This window comes from Balaenoptera ricei, chromosome 5, assembly GCF_028023285.1.
Source record: "Balaenoptera ricei isolate mBalRic1 chromosome 5, mBalRic1.hap2, whole genome shotgun sequence".
NCBI classification, from domain to species: Eukaryota; Metazoa; Chordata; class Mammalia; order Artiodactyla; family Balaenopteridae; genus Balaenoptera; species Balaenoptera ricei.
The window spans coordinates 41,354,374-41,371,724 of record NC_082643.1 but is presented as its reverse complement, the minus strand read 5'-3'; the positions used below and the strand labels follow the sequence as shown (position 1 = coordinate 41,371,724).

Here is a 17,351-nt window from a genome sequence, read left to right as displayed (position 1 = left end):
TTACTTAAAGAAAGCTGACAAGTTTTTGTGGCAAAATATTATTTTGTATATACCAGCAATACCAACCAAAAGAAGGCTGTTAAAATTCGAAGCAGCATCTTAAGGAACACATTATAACTAGAGGAAAATTGAAAGCAGTTCATGGTCCTGAAAACTTTGTGTTTCAAATATCAAATATTCTTATTTTCCATAACGCTCAATGAGTAAATTATTCATATATATATATTTTAAAACAGTGCTTTAGAAGACACATGGTCATTGGAGTTAGACAATATGAGCTCACCACAACTAGAGAAAGCCCGTGTGCAGCAACAAAGACCCAAAGCAGCCAAAAATAAATAAAATAAATATTAAAAAAAAAAATGTCCAAAAAAATAAAATTATGTGGGAAAAAAAAACACACCAAAAAACCTCATCCCTTCCACTGTCTGATTTTGGGTGTGTGGGTTAGGGGGCAACTTAACCTCACTAAGCTTTAGTTCCTCATTTATGAAATACTGATGATATTAACAATTTTGCCAGTCTATTGTGACGATTAAATGAGACTAGATACATAGAGTATCTACACAGAGAATGGCATATCATAGGCACTCAATAATTGGTAGCTTTGGTGTTGGGTGTCTATACCATATAATGTCTTAATATATGCTGTGTGCTGTCCTGTCAAAGCAGGATAGTGGCTCTGAAACTTGAGTGAGCATCAGAATCACCTGGAGGGCTTGTTAAAACCCACTTTGCTGGGCTGGGGCCTCAGAGTTTCTGAGTTCCTGGGTCTGGGGTGAAACACAAGAATTTGCATTTCAAACAAGTTCCCAGGAGGTTGGATGCTGATATTGCAGGCCAAGGGACCACACTTTGAGAACTACTAAGGATGAAGAAGGTGCACTTGGTTTAGAGGCAGCTGATTTGAGTATGAGCCTCAGAGTATGAGCCTGTGTGCCTGCCAGTTATCAGGCACTTAAAAGTTCAGAATCAATGGATCGATGTGATATTAAAAACAACAAGGAATTGAAAGTCAAAAGGCTCTAATATAAATAACATATGACAACTGGCAAACATTTCTCTATCTAGGCCCCAGTTTTCTATCTGTAAAATAGGCAGTTAGATGATATGTTTCTTTTCTATAATTTCACATGTTTTAAGTATATGATTGTCCTCAAATATCTTGGATAGTTAATATAGAACAGAAGATAAAAAAATGCAAACAATAACTCTTACCCTAAACATTCAAACCCCTATGCCTGGTTCTCTTCCTGTCCCCAATAATGTGATTCACAGAGTTGAACAAAAACAAAATAAGAAAAAATAGGACCATAAGTTGAGCCACTACTATACTACATGCCATTTATTTGTTCATTATTCATTCAGTGCCTCTTGTGTTCCAAACAGTGTGGAAGATTTTAGGAAAACAGGGTGAAGGAGACAGGGTGATTGCATCAGACTAGCAGGATACTAATCCATTTATTTATCATGTAATTTATGTTACATTGTGGCATTCTTGAGAATCACTTGGCCCTAATCCATATAATACAGCTTGGTAGAACACAGCTTAGAGGGATCAAGAACTAAAACCCACACTGATTTGAAGCAGGGCCGACAAGTCAAAGTCAGATGAACAAGAAGAGGAACTGGATATCAGTCATCAGATCCAGAAACTGAAGACTGACTATTTCAGAGAGCAATATTCTTCTAAAATCCATCCTCTTCCTCTCATAGTTATAAGAACCTCCCTACTTTAGATAAGCACATGGTATTCAGCAAAAAACATACTTTCCAGCTTCCCTTGCGGCCAGATGTAACTTGTGATTAGGATGATGGATGGGAACAGAACAAAACACAATTTCTGGGTTGTATCCTTGTACATCAGTTGCTTGCTTTCCACTTGCTTTTCATTTCTTCCCACAAACTGGAATGTGACCCTAGTGGCTTTGGCCATATGGGCAAGAACAACATTGTTAAGATTCATCAGGATCTCAGGATCACCTTGTGAAACAGAATTGCCCTACCCCCTGGAACCATTTAGCAGCTCAGACTTTTATGGAACAAAGCAGTGTTTAAGCCACTATACTTTGTGTATCTTTGTTAGGGTATCTTTAGGTATAGCCTATCTAACACAGATATACAGAACTGGATCCTATGTACTAGACAACAATTTGGAAATATCCACTTTTCCTTATGACAGTAGGTCCAGCATCTAGCATGGTGCCTGGAACATAATAGGTGATAAATAAATAAGTGAATTCAATGAAATACATGAGGGTCCTGACGTTGAGGCAAATTATCACACTATGAGGAAATAGACATGGAAACAAAAGTAAAGAATAGCTTTCCCTTTCAATCTTATTAATGCACATTCTTCCAATTCTCCAAAGACATATTTCATATTTTAAAAAGTCTTATATTGGCAAAAGTTTAAGCTCCTCTGACATGCTTTTTGATAACCAAGGAAAATAGTTATCATGTGCTAAGCGTGTTAAATTGGATGAAAATAACTTTGAATCTCAACCACATTGTTTGTGCTATTATTGTGTCCCAAACTAAATTACTAATAAATATTTTTGAGTTCATATGACAGGAGTTAGCAATATACCTGTAAAGAGGGACCCAATCACTGGTCTCTTTTCTTCTGGTGTGTTTAAAGGGGTTATTTTTATTTATGCACCCAAAACAATAAGTTTATATATATAGCCACATCATGTGCACTTATAAATTAATTTAATTAAAGTAGTAAAAGATCTTGCATTCTAGTTAAATGAGGATTGTTAAAAACAAGCATGTTTTTAACGGCAAAACACTTATTTTTAAATAGTTATTTTACAAAGTTATTTGATTCCAGAAATGTTATTTCTTTATAAGACTGGACTTTTATATTATCAATGTAAATAGTAGTATGTACTTCATAGAGGTATTTTAATGTTTCTGCATTATTAGGGCTTTCTGAGCAAAGAAAACTGGAACCTGGTTAAAGCACAAATCCTGGAAATTAAAGAGTGAATAAACAGAGACATCCAGAGAAAAATGTGTTTATATTTCAAAGCAAGTGAAACCCAGAGCCATCCTTTTACATTCCAATGGACTGTAAAATAAGGACCTTTCCTTTCTGTTCCTGGAGAAGATTTGTTGCTACTGGGGATATTAGATCTCTCTCTCTCTCCCCCTCCCTCCCTCCCTCTCAGAAGGAGGAGACTGCAGCTGTGTAGCATTTCCTATACAAACTCTGAGGTTCATAATTTCTTCTTCTTGGTAGTGTAAAAACCCCTTTGCATGTACAGGATAACATTTGGCTTTTATAGCATAGCCCTGAAAGGGGAGAAGGGGACATAGGTAACTGATGCAGTTGTTGTTGTAAGTAATAATACTCTGCCTCTGATCTAGAAACTTCATGTTTGCTTCCAGGACAAAACAAGTAAATATAGATGTTAAAAACTTATAATCAGCTATAAAAGAAGCAGAGATCTATGAACACCATTAGATAGGTTGTCTGCTATGGACATGGTAGCTGAGTCTATGTTTCTATTCCCTACCTATTACCATATTTACCAAAAGAGAAGGTATTAATAATAAGGCACTTCAACCAATAAGTTTCATCCTCCTCAAAGTGCAAAGACACAGTGAAGTGTCAATTTTATAAGAACTGCTCTGTGACTAATGGTATTCTCTTTTGTCCTACTTTTCCTTTCAATTGCCTTTTCATATGTAGCTGCATGGTCAAAAGACTTCTTTGTCCATTCAAATCTCTACCTCTGTTTGAGAGTAAAGCAACGTTAGTGAAGAAATGTTACACAATATATCAAACACAGTTCTCTGTAAACAAAAGAAAGAAAAAGCATTTTTCTCAATTTTGCTCTTTCATGAAGAATTATTGCCTCTGTTTAAAGCTAATCCCATTAGTATCTTCCTGCTTCCTCAGAAATTGTTCTCTAACAAATGTGTTTTCATTTTCTGGTATCTTCAGTCTCTCTGTCTCTGTCTGTTCTTTGGGTGTCTCTCAACGGCCTCTTTGTGTCCCTATGTCTCTCCATCTCCACTCTTCCTCTTCCTTTTGTGCATCTGTCACCTGTTTCTCTCTCGCTATTTCTGTTTCTACATCTCTGTTTCTATCCTCTTCTCTTGCTTCTCTAGACCTCTCTCTCTCTCTCTCTCTCTCACTCTTCCTCTCCGCACACCCAACCTCCAGCATCCAGCATTTCCTCTCTGATGGGGTACACAGACTTTCCTGTTTTTAAAAATATACTCTTTCCTTTATCTGTAAGGTCGCAAACCCTTAACACTTAAGAGCCCCCTTGTGCAAGCCAATTTTAGGGAAAAGGAGTCCACATAAGATTTGAGAAGGTAGAGTTGAAAAACTCAGAGGTAAACCTTCAAGAGGAGAGTACCAAAATGAAGTGGCAAGTGCCAAACCAAAGAGGACAGAGATCCAAGAGTGCTTGCTGTCTTTGGAATTGGTTACTGGGAACTTAGTGAAAGCAGTTCCCACAGAGTAGGGTGCACAGAAGCGGACTCCAGTGAGCTGGGGAGTGAAAGGAGATGAAGAAGAGAAAACAGGAAGTTTAACAGCAGAAAATACTTATTAAGTGCCTGCTCTAAGCCAGGGCTGTGCTAAGCTTTAGAGACACAATTGGGAGCAAGCTTGACAGTCTCTGCCTGTAAGAGCTTAGAGTCTAGTGGGAAATGAGACACTATAAAGAAACAATATAAAAATAGTGTGATGGGGCTTCCCTGGTGGCGCAGTGGTTGAGAATCTGCCTGCCAATGCAGGGGACATGGGTTCGAGCCCTGGTCTGGGAAGATCCCACATGCCGCGGAGCAACTAAGCCCGTGAGCCACAACTACTGAGCCTGCGCGTCTGGAGCCTGTGCTCCGCAACAAGAGAGGCCGCGATAGTGAGAGGCCCGCGCACCGCGATGAAGAGTGGCCCCCGCTTGCCGCAACTAGAGAAAGCCCTCGCACAGAAACGAAGACCCAACACAGCCAAAAAAAAAAAAAAAAATAGTGTGATGATGATTGATAAAGAAAACACAGGGTGATGTGGAAGCATATCAGAGAGGTGCTGACATTGGATTCAGAGGGGTGATAGACATTTAAAATAGGGACTGCATATCCTAGTCCCCTTCCTCTTCTTGGGCACTCGGCTAGATGACATTTCCAGCCTCTTCAACAGTTAGGGGTGGCCGTGTAACAGCTCTGGCCAGTGGAGTGTAAACAGAGGAAAGCCCACCGCTTCTGGGTCTGTTCAATAAGAGTTCCTCCATGCTTTTACCCCTTTCTGCTCTTCGGAGACCTTAGATGCCACAAGGTGAATATGGCAGAGCCTTCATCAGCCTGGCTCCTCAGATCACTGAATAGATGACCTACATTTTTAACCATAGTTAATAATCCTGTATTGCATATTTGGAAGTTGTTAAGAGAGTAGATCTTAAAATTCACCTCACAAGAAAAAAATTTTTGTAACTATGTATGGTGACAGATGTTAACTAGACTTACTGTGATGATCATTTCACAATATACACAAATATAGAATCACTATGCTGTATACCTGAAACTAATATACTGCTATATGGCAATTATACCTCAATAGAAATGTATATTTGAAGTGGATCATTGAAATATCCTTTATGTCAATAAAAAAAAAAGAGATAAGGTGTAGCCAGAATGATATAAACGTGGAAGACATTAGGCATTGAACTGTGAAGGGAAATGAAAAGCCAAAGGCGGAAGAACATTTAAAGCATACATATATTTGAAGAGTAGAGAAAGATGACCAATAAAAGAGACAGATAATTCTTGGTTATAGAAGTAGGAAGGAACCAGGAACCAGATGGCTTCAACCCAGTTTAACATCACTACCACTCACCCACCAGCCAATAATATTCATGACACTTGCCCTAGTTTCATTCCATTGTTCCCAAATTTCTCCCACTTTGATCTAGTTCTCTACTGGTTCTTGACGTTTGCCTCCATCTCTCATTTAGAATCTCCCTCTTGTTAGGAGTTAGAATTAGTACTCACCTTTCTAGCTCATTTTTGCTCTGGCTCCTGATTCCAATCTTGCCTTCAGGAGCTTTGGATTGAATTCTTTTACTATCTTGCTGAGTATTGAACTATCAAAGACAGTTCTCTATCTAGCCAATCTCAGAAAATGGCCATGACCCAGGCCAGCTAACACTAATGAAAACTAACATGAATTGGCTACTTACTAAAGCCAAGCACTGTATTAACTAATTTAGTTTGTTTTAACAACAATTCTATACATACATATTTCTATTAGCCCCATCTTCAGATGAAGTAACTGAGGACACTCACAGGTAAGAGTAAGCCAAGATCCCAACCTGGCAGTCTGGCTCCAGAGTCTGCATTCTTAACCACTATGTTATGCTGCCCTTCATGTGCTGGCCAGTTCATCCAATTCCAAACAAAGGGCAGATTTTGAAAATTCCTAGCTTGAAAAATCAAAGGAAAATGACATTTGAGAAGAAGTCAATGAATACTTAATATTCCCAAACATTACAGAGAAGTAAATAAATGGTGGCTGAAAATGAAGTCAGTCGATTATTAGCCATTTAGGGGTCAATGATAGGCTTCTCCATAGCAACCTACTCCATCAGAGGGATGATGGTAATAGAACTGGGACTGTCTGTGAAATGAGAATTTATATAGTATGCGGAAGCACTAAATTCAGACTACTTTATCCAGAAGTTTGATGATGAAGGAAAGAGAGTCAAAGAGGGGCAAACTTGAGGGGCAAGCACATGCTAAATAACTTTTCTTACATAAGAATTGGATGGAAAGTCTTCCACCATCAGGGCAGAAGAAGCTACTGGAGAAGAGACAGTTGAAGTGAGATAGAGAACCACTGACAGACCCCAGGGGCAGGGGATGGAATTAAGAACACTGGTGGGTGCCCGCCTCCAGAGCCCCTCATGGAGGAGCTAACTGGGCAGGGAAGACTGCAGACAGAGTTAGGAGGTGGAAGGGGAAATTGAGAGCTCACATGCTTGACTGAGGCCACCTGTTTTCTCCAGGAAGTGGGAAGCAAGACTTCCGCAAAGAATAGGGTGGGTGAAGTGGAACTAGTAGCTTGCAATTAAGGTTATAAAAGGATTGTAACAGCTATCATGGGAAATGAGGTAGGGGGCTGATGAGACACATAAGTAAAAGGATTGCTAAGCAGCAACAAGGGCCCGGCTGAGGATGAAACTCATAAACTTATAATGGAGGAAATCAGCATAATTATGTGATTTCTCCAGCTGGGCTCAGGCTCCAGCAGGAGCAGAGAAAACAGCCAGTTGGGCTGCCCTGGATGAGGGTTTGGAAACAACAGATAGCTGCAGAAGATAGAGTGGTAAGAAAATAGAGAGCCTCTGAGACTGTGAAATTATTTTCATGGTTTCAGGCTAAATAGGAAATATGTTCATCCAGCAGGAGAATGACAGACTCAGAGAACAGGGATGCCTTGAAAGACTGATGTCTTTAAGGAGATACAGGGACAGAAAGGAGGTGAGAGAAGGAACAGCGTTAACATGTGACAATTTGGCTTTTAATTTTCCTGGGCTCCCTCTTCCCTTCCATTTTCTTACATTCCCGTGCCAGTGAATTATTTAACATCCTAAACTTACTAGATTTCCACTGCATACTAGTTACTCTCCAACTAGTATTTTTGCTAGATAAATTGAGTTTCTCTCCTCGGTCACCTGAAATCTAAAGTTCATTCATTCAATGGCAGCTCAGGTGTGATGTGTGAATTAGGAAAACATAGCTCCTCAGGATAAAGGGAACACCCCTACCCGGGCACGCTGCTGTGCAGGTGAAGGGCAGCCTGGGTTTCCGCCCCTACACACTCCCCCATCCATGTGTCCTGGTGCAGGGCACACCTTCCCCAGCCATATTTTCCGGTCCCAGATGAGCCCAAAGAAAAAAATTTTAAATATATTTGGCATCGTATGTCCCTGGATTGGAAGTAAAATCTTGACTTTATGAATAGATATATTAAAATATTAAAAATGTGGAAAACATTTTTAACGATAAAAAATAAAGGTGAATATAGATGAAGAAGAGCACAGCTAAGAGGTCTCTTAAGTACATGTCTTTAAAGAAAAGAAACCCCATGTTAAACGAAGTGACTAAATTCCCTCTCTGATGGTGATTGACAACCCCATCATACAAAAAAGCTTAAATGCAATGGTTCTATGCTGGATTCAGAACGTTGGACATGTAAAGTGAAATTCACTTGACAAGGTCAAATATTTTAAATAAATTTAACAAATCCAGGAATAGAGAGCAGAACCAGGGGATGATAGGGCTGTCACTCGAACTTCTAAAAGATGTCTTCCTTTGTCCTCAGCTTCTATGTTCAAATCCATGATTAGCAAGACAGCTCAGACTCTATAAACAGAACATGATGCTGTAATGGGCCAGAAGCATGACTCTGTAGAAGACAGGGACCAAGTACCTTTCCTCTGAGCTTTATAAAAAGCTCCTCGAAGCCTTAGTATTTTTAGTTACACTATCTGTATCACCTACCTGCTCTCCTTTTGTTTCATTTTTTTTAAATCATCTTAATCTACAGATAGAATGGACAGGTCTCAGAGTAGTAAATGAGAATGATTTCTGGAATCTGAGGAGCAGCAATTGCCATCTGTTATGTAGCATAATTTAATTTAGCTGAAGACATTGCCTCCTTTCCATGAGGAATGCTGTCTTTCCCAAAATGCAGGATAGTGCAAGATTAAGCCTTTAGGTATTTATATTTGGGTTTCAGGTTTTTTAAAAAAATTATAACCATGAATGCACTTTAATCCTAATAATCAGAATGTATGCATCTGGCAAAGAGTTCATGAAGCATAAACTAATTTTATTTTTGCAATAAAAATACCTATTGATGCCCTAGAACAGGGGTCCCAGTACCAGTCCGAGGCCTGTTAGGAACTGGGCTGCACAGCAAGAGGTGAGCGGTGGGCGAGCGAGTGAAGCATCATCTGCTGCCCCCCATTGCTGGCATTACCTCCTGAACCACGCCCCCTCCCTCCACCCCAACCCCATCCGTGGAAAAATTGTCTCCCATGAAACCGGTCCCTGGTGCCAAAATGGTTGGGGACCGCTGCCCTAGAAGACAGGTCCTAAAAGAAATAAGAATTAGTGTCACAAACTTTTTATCTTTGGGATTGAAGTCGAAACTGAAAAAATAGAATTTACTTACTAATTATTTCTCCTGATAAGGACATTAGCATTTATATCAATAATTGATTTACAGAGAAGACTCAGTCATCTATAAGTGAATAATTATCTATGGAATTTAAATGACTATTTTTCCCTTCTGCCAACAAAAATTCTTCTGGGCTACAAACTCTTGCTGTCAATTTTAACTACAATGATATAAATTGATTACAAATTTGCTAAAGAAAGACAGAATTCAGAATAAATGTCCATAATACATTGCAAAACCAAATATAGTTTTTAATATTATATAAGGCCAACCCCTTCAGCATCAGTTATTGCATTGATGAACACATACATACCTTATGGTTAACAAACAGAAGTATGGAATTTATATAATTTTTTCCCCTGTAAACATAGTGCTACTAAACTACCCATGGTTACTCAGAGCCACATTTTCTCTGTGAAGGAAAAAAGGTGATATTTACAAGTCTTAATCACCAATCAAGTAATACAGTAAGTAAATATTTGGGGCTTGTGCTATGCAACAGGGCCAAGAATAACAGTGAAATATGGAAGGAGAATACAGTGTCTTATTCTGTCTTATTACACTGGATCATTACAGCCTCAACTGTCTTACCAATACAAAAGGCAATATTTGAAGGTCAATGCTCCTTATATCAAGAAGGTTGAAATTAAAAACATACACAGGGAACTATATTCAATATCCTGTAGTAAACCATAATTGAAAATTTTTTAATTAAAAAAATAAAAAATAAGTTTGTAATAAAGGGTCTAAATTGTAAAATTAATGGAAAATAACAAGGATACAAAATGTGCTGATATTCCAGATGTGGATCAGATGGTAGTCATGGCCCCTGGTCAGAGGCTAAATGGAAACGTGTGAGTAAAGCTGCATCATTTAGCGTAATGGCTCATTAGGAACTCTAAGAAGAGAAATGCACCACAGAATCATGGAAGTTTCCAGAAACAAAATAAAATCATCATTCAGGACCCACTGATCAGGTCTCTTGTGTTATTCAGGAAGTCTGATCACCCTCTGGATGATCTCACCATCTCTCTTTGTACCATTAACCTCATTACCATAAAACTCTTCTATCCAAATTCTGTGCTTAAAGATAGTTAGCTGCGTGTGTGTAGCCATGTTGCAAATTTAAAAACTAATATTTAAAACTTGTATAAATATTGTAAATATCTTAGGTTAACTGAAACTCAGATTGAAAGATAGGAATGAAAAGGTTCAGATGCTTCTTTTCTTGACTCAATCATGGAGCATTAGGTAAGTTATTTTTTAAAACTCATATTCTCAACTACAATATGCAAACAATATGCACAGTCTGAAGATTAAGCAACTGTTAAAATCAGCCATCTTCTTGGGTTACACATGTTGACCTTTTGCAATTTTCCATTGATATAAAAGAGTAACATTAAGTCTACCTTCCTTGAATCTACTAAAATTCATTATAATACCAGATTTATAAGGCAATTTCATATATCTAGTTTGTTTTATACTTTTTGAGTACTGCGAGATATTGATATCTCCATTTTACAGATGAGTAAACCAAGGTTCTGAGAGACTGAATGTTAAATACTATCATTGATAAAGCACAACGGGAAATTCAATTATTCTAAGGTGTAAGTATATCTATAACTATAATGACTGAACATGATAATATAAGGTATCTTAAAGTATCTGTAATTGAATCAATAATATTTAAATGTGCAAATATTTTACAGAATTCAGATAATTTACTTAATTTCCCTCCCAATCTTAATCAACAATAAATAGATATTGACTATGTTTCCATCATATACCCTAACATGGCCAAGGTTCAAACTCTTTTGTTTTGGTGTATATCTACAGATATCTCCTAACCTTTGCCAGTCATTTTGTAAATGTGTGCCATTATTTCAAGGGTGATTAAATCAGAGTCTAGATAGAATAGCTCCAATTCATCACCAAGATGAGAAAAGGGGCTAAAAGCATCAGTGAGTCAATAATGTCTTTTTTTTTTTAATGAAAATGAGCACATTAAAAAGGGGGGACTTTCCATAAACCATTTTTTAAAGCATATAGAAGCTGTTGTTATTTGAAGAAGATTCCATGGATGGTGATTGTTCTACTAACATCTCTTGACTTGGCACTATTATCAGTAATTATTTTGAGCATTTGAAGAAATTCAGAGATTTTGGGGGGTTGGCTCTTGGTTCTGTTGGATTGTTGTGTTTGGTTTGGTTTTTGATGAGCGCTCTGGCTTACCCAGAGTATTTCTACTTACTAGTACTATGTGGAAATAGGAAGGCAAAGATTCAAACTATGTTCCACATTTTAAAAAACAAAAGCAAAACAAACCACAAAGAAAACCCCTTTCCTTCTACCCCTTCAGTCAACAACTTAGACTATATGCTTTATCCCATATCATTACCCTTAAGGAGACTATACTCTGAGGGATACGGTTACCATCTTTCCTCAAATCCCTTATGTTAGGTGCATACTAAGTCACATCTATCTTTTTCCATCACTTTAAATCTTATTTGGGAGTAAACAAGATTCAAACACATATGTATACATATGTACAAAGATAATATAGCTGCAGTTTCAAATGCTGAGCCAAGGAAGGGCCCACTAGATAAAATGCTATAACTAAGTTTCCTGGATCACAATGTTTCTTATAGACTGTTTTCTATCCCTGCCCTCCTTCAATGTAGATCACACCCATATTAAATAGAAAAAAAAAAAAAAAAAACACAGGTACAGGAACTCAAGACTTCTCTTCAGTCTATCTAACACTTAACTTGACCGGGCTGATAGGACATTGCTAGGCAGGCTCACCATACTCACCAATATCCACTTATCAAAGGAAGGTGATGGAATAAGAATATGTGAACACCCAAGGTTCTGCTGAACATGACTGGCAATTTAAATCTTAGATTGTTTATCTGTATAGCAGCTTGTTGCTACGGACCACTGGTTGAAGGACATTCACCAGAAATGATTTTTTTAATTTTTGTGAAAAACAAAATAATTTATATCCTATATACATAAAATACATGTGTGTAAAATATATAGCATATAAATTCAATTAATATAAACTAATCCATTGGGTTGGTATGTATATAAATTATGTATACATATGTAATATATTATAAATTATGTATTTGTTATACATTTATTTTGTATATACATATATGAATATATATCTAATTTAAGATAGATTAATCCACTGCATTATTTCCAGGGCATCTTACGACTACAATTATTTCTACTTCTATATCATCCTGCTCTAACTGGAATTTTAGGAAAGTTTAGTTAATACACAGTATATAGCATCTTATTTCTAAATATTTAATTTTCCAGGTACAGATTTTTTACAATAATCCACTATAAATCTACGCTTTTTCAGTATTAAGCTTACATCTTTGACATAAATATCTTGTAAAAGATCACCTTGCAAAATTGGATTGGGACTGCTTACCAGTTAATTACATGTAGATGACAAACAGAACAAACCCAAGAAAGAAAGAATATGGTTTTACGTCCTGTCGTTTAAAACTGTGCAATCAGCTCTTTTCAATTAAGGGGCGACCAAACTTTGCAAGTTTTCTCTGCTAAACTTGGTCGTCGAATTTTGCCACCACTTTCACTGTCAGTTTAAATCATCTTTGGAGAAAGAACTGAGAAAATAGAAATGTTTCTTGGCTTGGCAAGCAGCAGCAGGACGGAAGTAAGAGAAGGTAATGAACTCCCTGCTGTTGATTTCTTCCTACATTCTTTTTTTGTTCTGAAGCTTGTAGTAGAAACAATGCTAGCGAGATCCTCTTCTGATGATCAGAAAAATGCTCTGAAATGATTTGTTCATCTGGCTCCTGACTACTGTTGTTAAAAACATATTTTATAGATCACTTTACAATTCCCTACCTAGGAAACTATAGAGGACTTCTTTGTTCACATGGAGAAGGAGAACAATCATTGTTTCTTTTTGTTTCAATGGATAATATTCATTTTTTCCTCAGTGGTAGAAATAAATTTTTTACTTATTCCAAAAGATTTCACATTAGATTTTATTTAATGATTCTTAAGACTGATATAGTTGGTCTATCATCCATAGTGAATGAAAAAATAGCATGATAATGGTGAATTCTTTTTGAAGATATATTAGTATTGCCTATTTGTTTTCTTGATAAAAAGTAAGCAGTGAAGCCATCCAAAGAGAGGAAACAAAGTGTAAGAAACCAATAACAAGTTTAAGGTAACTGGAACAGGAGAAATGAGAATCCATTTCAAACAAGTTAGGAGGATGGAGATTCTGTGACATAAGTACCAATATATCAAGAATTATACTTGAAAAGTAAAAATCCTTCTAATACACACACACAGAAATTTGTAGTAATATATACCAAAATAAAAAAATTGCTGATGAGCATCTCTTTTGGAATTGGTTCATCCATGTCTTATTCCTGCTCTAAAGAAAATAAAGTAAAATAAATAAATCATCTGTTTCACATTGTCTGCCCTCCACCTCCTTCTGAGTGCCCCAGATACTGAGTTTCCATTTCTCCCAATTACTATACTCAGGACTGTGTGGGACGTTCAAAATATGCAAATCTGAGTTTTCATGAACAGAGGAAAGGTGTGGATTTTACAAGCATGCTGGGGGATGGATGCGTGTTCAGTGTGAGAGAAGTGGATGAACTCACCATTGACAAAAGGCAATAGGAAGGAAATTAAATATAAGGCAGTTTGATAGAGAGGACAAATTACTACAAAAATAGATCTTCAAGAAAAATAGTACATTACAAACCCAGGTTATGATAAGTAAACAAAGATAACTCAAAATTAGGTTGAGGAAGAGACAACTATATTCATGTCCAGAAAGGAATGCGCTGGAATTGTGGCATCTGTGCCCGTGGTAGAGTGACAGACTGAAGATGAGGTAGAGGAACATGCCATCCCATTTCTGCCCCTTCATCTTCATCTTTGCTAGTTTTATTTCCCTCAGCTACTGACTAAAAGACTAATAATAATCCCAGGAAATTCCAAGGCTAACATTTGGGAATTCAGGTGTCCTTTTACTGACAAATTTGCCGATAAATTTGTTGTAAGCCTGGAGTAAAAATTTTGCTCAAGGACATTTTATTTACTGGAGTTTATTTCAGTTACTATACCTAAGACCTTGTATGAGATATCCATCCTGCACAAGGAGAAATAGAAGCCCAATATGCCCTATAAAACATACTACAAAATTATTAGTACTAGTAGATTTTCAAATCTTTCTGGGACAATCTGTTAACTTCTTAAGCAAAATGTTGCTTTGGGCCTATTTTTGAATCATTAAATTCTATCAACTTGCTTTTATTATTAGTTCTCATTTTCGTGGCAGTTTTATCTGAAAGAAAATGAAACAATTCCAATGAATATTTGAGCATCCAAACTGAGGATTTTAGAAAAACTTTCTCATGCTCTACAATTTTCCATTTAAAAAAAGTAGCTAGGAATCACTGTTTTCTCCATCTCCTATCTCTCCTCCTTCATAAGAATTTTTGGTTTTGTTTTATTTTCTATTTCTCTTTGAAAGTTCTTCAAGAATGCAGTGACCTCTTAAACAGTGTTCCCACTCTCCAAGTGGTATCCAAGCCATCCAGTAGAATGCAGAAGAAAATATAAACATATCTTGTAATCTAGAAAATAAATTAAACCTTACTAATAATTATTATTGGTCTCCCCCAAACACACTTTATCCTCTTAACATTGGTCACATATAACCTAGGGTAAAAGATGCAACTTGGAAGGAAAAAGGGAATTTCACAGTTTGGGGAGGGTTGACAGAGGCACCCTGAACTCCTTCCTTTGACAACACTATAGTTCAGTGTGCCAGCTTTTTGAAGAATAGCAATCATTTTAATAGTAGAATCTTTACTATACTATGTGTATTAGTATTAATGCCACAACAAACCACCACAAGCTTAGCTGCTCAAACAACATAAATTTATTATCTTGCAGTTCTTTAGGTCAGAAGTCCTACATGAATCTCATGGGGCTAAAGTCAAGATATCAGCAGACTGAGTTCCTTTCTGGAGGTGCTAGAGGACAATATGTTTCCTTGCTCATTTGGGTTTGCTGGCAAATTTCAATTCCTCATGGTTGTATGACTGTCGTCTCCATTTTCTTGCTAATGGGCAGCTGAGAGCCATTCCCAGCTTCTAGAAGCCACCCCATTCCTTGTCTCGTGACACTTTTCCTCTATCTTCAAAACCAGCAACAATAAGGCAAGTCCTCTCATGTTTTGAATCTCTTAACCCTTCTCTCTCATTGCATCTCTCTGACCCATTCTTCTGCCTTTCTTTCCACTTTTAAGAACTCATATGATTAGATAGGTCCCACCTGGATATTCCAGGATAATTGCCCCATTTTAAGGCCTTTAATCTTAAAGTTATATGTCAAAAGTTTTGCCATATAAGATAACATATCAAGAATTCTGGAGATTATGGTCTGGGCATCTTTGAGGGACCATTATTCCACCTACCACAACTTGAAATTATTTTGTGTCACAAAGAGGTTCACCTGCATCCTTGCACCATAATAAATAAACAAATAAACATTGAAAATAAAAATTTACTTAGCTGTTTATCTACAAAATAAAAGGTTTGGTCCATTATTTTAAAATATTAAAATGTTCCATCTTCAAATTGCAAAAACAACTACTGATTGACATTAGGAAAGATTGAAATTTACTAGGTGAATTTCAATAAAAGCATTGGTATATTTGATAAATGAGGTTTAAGTGCTAGTAAATGATTTAGTAGTGCACCAACCAGGCACTTCCACCATTTGCATTGAGTAAGCACTGAGAGTGAACTTAAAACGAGTTGTCAATATGAAGTGAATCGTTAAAATTCATGTCCACACAAATCTGCACACAAATGTTTAAAGCAGCTTTACTTATAATTGCCAAAACTCAGAAACAACCAAGATGTCCTAAAGTAGATGGATAAATAAACTAAGGTACACCCAGAAAATGGAATACTATTCAGTGAACTTTTAATCCATGAAAAGACATGAAGGAAACTTAAATGCATATTACTAAGTGAAAGAAGCCAATCTGAAAAGACTATATTCTGTTTGATTCCAACTATACAGCATTCTGAAAAAGGCAAACTATGGAAACAATAAAAAGATCAATGGTTGCCAGGGGTTGGGGGTAGGGAGAAGGATGAATAGGTGGGGTATATAGGATTTTTAGGGCAGTGGAAATACTCTGTATGATACCATAATAATGGATACATGTCACTTTACATTTGTCCAAACCCATAGAATGTAAAACACCAAGAGTGAACCCTAATGTAAACTATGGGCTCCGTTGATTATGATGTGTGAGTGTAGGTTCATCAGTTGTAATAAATGTACCACTCTTGTGGGGGATGTTGATACTGGGGGAGACTATGTATGCAGGTGGGCAGGGGATATATGGGAAATCTCTGTACCTTCCTATCCATTTTGCTGTGAACCTAAAACTGCTCTAAAAAAATAGTCTTAAAAAAACAAAAAAATGTTTAAAAATGAAGTGAACCAGATTTTAGAATCATCTTATGAAATATAAAATGAAGGTTTGAAAAATAATTGTACCCTGTTAGATTTCTTTCACCAAAAAAAAAAAAGAAAGAAAAATCAAATGAGTGGAAAAAGGGAGTTTTAAGATAAAATCTATTTTAAAATAATGTTTATTTCAACTTCATCTCATCTCTTAAAAGGGATGTTTTTGTTTTTAAATGGATATTATTAATTTAGCAGTAATTCACATAACAAATATATTGTTATAAGTAAATCCTTTATAAATAAATATAAATATACGTGTATACTTATAGTTCATGCCCTAAATTTTTACTTATAGTTGTGAGTCACCAAACTGAAAATTATTATACTAATAAGTTCATACTAAATACATTTGGTTGCTAAATTGCACGTTAAAACTACCTTAAAAAAAAATCCTTATCAATCTATCATCACTTTTGCAAGAGTTTTATAACAGGTAAAGCAGATCCTGATTTGTCATCATTTCAATTTGCCACTCAAAATGTCATAAAAGAGTAGTTACTAAGGAGCCCAGAATCTTTCCATTTTGGAAATATTCAACAAACATTTTTTTTAAATGCCACTTTTTCTAATAGGCAACTGAATT

At 36.5% G+C, this 17,351-nt stretch overlaps 1 protein-coding gene across 3 annotated transcripts in view; it reads right to left on the bottom strand.

The window, feature by feature from the left end:
* MAPK10 (mitogen-activated protein kinase 10) overlaps window positions 1-17,351 on the bottom strand; it is a 181,594-nt gene that overhangs the window by 116,608 nt on the left and 47,635 nt on the right. The gene's annotated exons all lie outside the window — the stretch shown is intronic.